This window comes from Salvelinus sp. IW2-2015, linkage group LG20 (assembly GCF_002910315.2).
Source record: "Salvelinus sp. IW2-2015 linkage group LG20, ASM291031v2, whole genome shotgun sequence".
In the NCBI taxonomy this organism is placed as follows: domain Eukaryota; kingdom Metazoa; phylum Chordata; class Actinopteri; order Salmoniformes; family Salmonidae; genus Salvelinus; species Salvelinus sp. IW2-2015.
This window is the reverse complement of record NC_036860.1, coordinates 60,146,669-60,150,649: the sequence shown is the minus strand read 5'-3', so window position 1 is coordinate 60,150,649 and position 3,981 is coordinate 60,146,669.

Genomic DNA, 3,981 nt, shown 5'->3' with positions numbered 1-3,981 from the left:
AGTGTTGTTTAGGACAGGTTAGAGAAGTGAAGTGTTGTTCAGGACAGGTCAGAGAAGTGTTGTTTAGGACCGGTTAGAGAAGTGAAGTGTTGTTTAGGACAGGTCAGATAAGTGTTGTTTAGGACAGGTTAGAGAAGTGAGGTGTTGTTCAGGACAGGTCAGAGAAACAGGTAAATAATGTTCATACACATATGTTTGCAAACGTTCTGTTATGTGAAATGACTTGCATCTCAGCTGTATGTAATCAAATTGCTTTCCTTTTGGTTTGTGTGTTGCCTTAACTGTTGTCTTAATCCTATAATATTAACTAGAGCAAATGTGTACTCAGACTATATACAAAAATGCTTAAATATAGTGATCACCATATTATACTTTAAGACTGACCAACTTTCAATTAACATTGACTAACTTTAACGCTGACCATATGGTAAAAGATAGTAGCGATCACCATTGCCATATTATTCTGCCACTTGATGATTATCCAAGCTTCTGTGTTAAACAATACAACTTTGTCTGCCTTATGTACCAAATGTTACCTTTGGTGACAAGTATAATTAATTTGGAGATAAAATATATACACTCTACTATTTTGGCTTTAAGTATTTCATCTACAACAGACAGGTAACATTGACCAACACTGACCAACTTTCAGCGACTTTAACACTGTGGAATGGGGCGGTGAGTCAGAAGCAGGTGCAGGTGAAACGTTTTAATAAAACCAAGAACACGACACTAACATAAGGCAGTACGCCGATACACAAGAACAATACCAACTGGTGAGTGAACATGGGAGAGTGACATAAAGGGGAGGAAATTATGAAGGTAATGGAGTCCAGGTGTGAATCATAATGACTCACAGGTGTGCGTAACGATGAATCCCAGGACCGTTGGTTGGTACTCTGGCGAAGTCATATGTGTCACGACTTCTGCCGAAGTCGGTTCCTCTCCTTGTTCGGGCGGTGTTCGGCAGTCGACGTCACAGGTCTTCTAGCCATCGCCGATCCATTTTTCATGTTCCATTTGTTTTGTCTTGTTTTCACACTCACCTGGTTTCAATTCCCTAAATTACATGTTGTATATTTTCCCTCTGTTTTCCCCCATGTCCTTGTYGGGAACTGTTTGTTGTATGTATTGGTGCCAAGTATGTTATGGTGTGCGACGGGTTTTTACCCACTTTCTTTATTTTGTATGTTGGTTTTCGGAGTTTGTAAGCATTTATTAAATAACTCAGTTTATACCAATTTCATTCTCCTGCGCCTGACTTTCCTGCCACCAGCATGCACCCCAGAATCACAGAATGCCAGAGGGGAGGGGCAGGAGTAGACGTGACACGCTGACCGACTTTCTTTAGGGGCTGGGACTAAAAATTAAAATGTAGAGTTATTTCAGGACAGGTCAGAGAAGTGTTGTTTAGGACAGGTTAGAGAAGTGAAGTGTTGTTATAGGACAAAACACACATCACGACATGAGAGACAACACAACACTACATAAAGAGAGACCTAAGACAACAACATAGCACTTCAGCAACACATGACAACACAGCATGGTAGCAGCACAACATGGTAGCAGCACAAAACAGGGTACAAACATTATTGGGCACAGACAACAGCACAAAGGGCAAGAAGGTAGAGACAACAATACATCACACTGACCAACTTTCAACTACTTTAATATTGACCAACTTTCATCAACTTAAACAGTGACCACTTTAACACTAAACCCAACTTTCAGTGACTTTAACACTGACCAACTTTCAGTGACTTAACACATTGACCAACTTTCAGTGACTTTAAACACTGACCAACTGTCAGTGACTTTAACACTGACCAACTTTCATCAACTTAAACAGTGACCACTTTAACACTGACCAACTTCTCAACACTTTAACACTGACCAACTTTCAAGACTTTAACACTGACCAACTTTCAACGACTTTAACACTGACCAACTTTCAACGACTTTAACACGACCAACTTTCAACGACTTTAACACTGACCAACTTCAATGACTTTAACACTGACCAACTTTCAAACGACTTTAACACTGACCAACTTTCAGGACTTTAACACTGACCAACTTCAGACTTTAACACTGACCAACTTTCAACGACTTAACACTGACCAACTTTCAGACTTTAACACTGACCAACTTTCAGTGACTTTAACACTGAACCAACTTTCAAATGACTTTAACACTGACCAACTTTCATGACTTAACACGACCAACTTTCAACGACTTTAACACGACCAATTTCAGTGACTTTAACACTGACCAACTTTCAATGACTTTAACACTGACCCAAACTTTCATGACTTTAACACCTGACCAACTTTCAACGACTTTAACAACTGACCAACTTTCAACACGACTTTAACACTGACCAACTTTCAATGACTTTAACACCTGACCAACTTTCAATGACTTTAACAACTGACCAACTTTCCAATGACTTTAACACTGACCAACTTTCAGTGACTTTAACACTGACCAACTTTCAAGACTTTTAACACTGACCAACTTTCAATGACTTTAACACTGACCAACTTCAACGACTTAACCACTGACCAACTTTCCCACGACTTAACACTGACCAACTTGTCAACGACTTTAACACTGACCAACTTTCAGTGACTTTAACACTGACAAACTTTCAGTGACTTTCACACCCAGCGAATTTAACACTGACCAACTTTCCACTACTTTAACACTGACCAACTTTCCACTACTTTAACACTGACCAACTTTCAGAGATTTTAACACTGACCAACTTTCAGCGACTTTAAAACCCACCAACTTTAACAATGACCAACTTTAACACTGACTAACTTTCAACGACTTAAACACTAACCACTTTGACAATGACCAATTTTCAACTTTCAACTACAGTGTGTGGCAGGGCTTTCAAACTATTACAGACTACAAAGGGAAGCACAGCCACGAACTGCCCAGTGACACAAGCCTACCAGACGAGCTAAATTACTTCTATGCTGGCTTCGAGGCAAGTAACAATGAAACATGCATGAGAGCATCAGCTGTTCCGGRCGACTGTGTGATCAAGGAATCCATAGCCGATGTGAGTAAGACCTTCTAGACAGGTCAACATTCACAAGGCCGCAGGGCCAGATGGATTACCAGGACGTGTACTCTGAGCATGCGCTGACCAACTGGCAAGTGTCTTCACTGACTGAGTCTGTAATACCAACATGTTTCAAGCAGACCACCATAATCTCTGTGCCCAAGAACACGAAGGTAACCTGCCTAAATGACTACCGACCCGTAGCATTCACGTCTGTAGCTATGAAGTGCTTTGAAAGGCTGGTCATGGCCCACATCAACACCATTATCCCAGAAACTCTAGACACACTCCATTTGCATACTGCCCCAACAGATCCACAGATGATGCAATCTCTATTGCACTCCACACTGCCCTTTCACACTTGGACTTAAGGAACACCTATGTGAGAATGCTATTCATTGACTACCGCTTTGCATTCAACACCATAGTGCCCTCAAAGCTCATCACTAAGCTAAGGACCCTGAGACTAAACGCCTCCCTCTGCAAATGGATCCTGGACTTCCTGACGGGCCGCTCCCAGGTGGTAAGGGTAGGTAACAACACATCCGCCATGCTGATCCTCAACACGGGGACCCCTCAGGGGTGCGTGCTCAGTCCCCTTCTGTACTCCAAGGTTCACTCATGACTGCATGGCCAGGCACGACTCCAACACCATCATTAAGTTTGCAGATGACACAACAGTGGTAGGCCTGATCACCGACAACGATGAGACAGCCTATAGGGAGGAGGTCAGAGACCTGGCCGTGTGGTGCCAGGACAACAACATCTCCCTAAACATGATCAAGACAAAGGAGTTGATTGTGGACTACAGGAAAAGGAGAACTGAACAAGCCCCCATTAACATCGACGGGGCTGTAGTGGAGCAGGTCGAGAGCTTCAAGTTCCTTGGTGTCCACATCACCAAC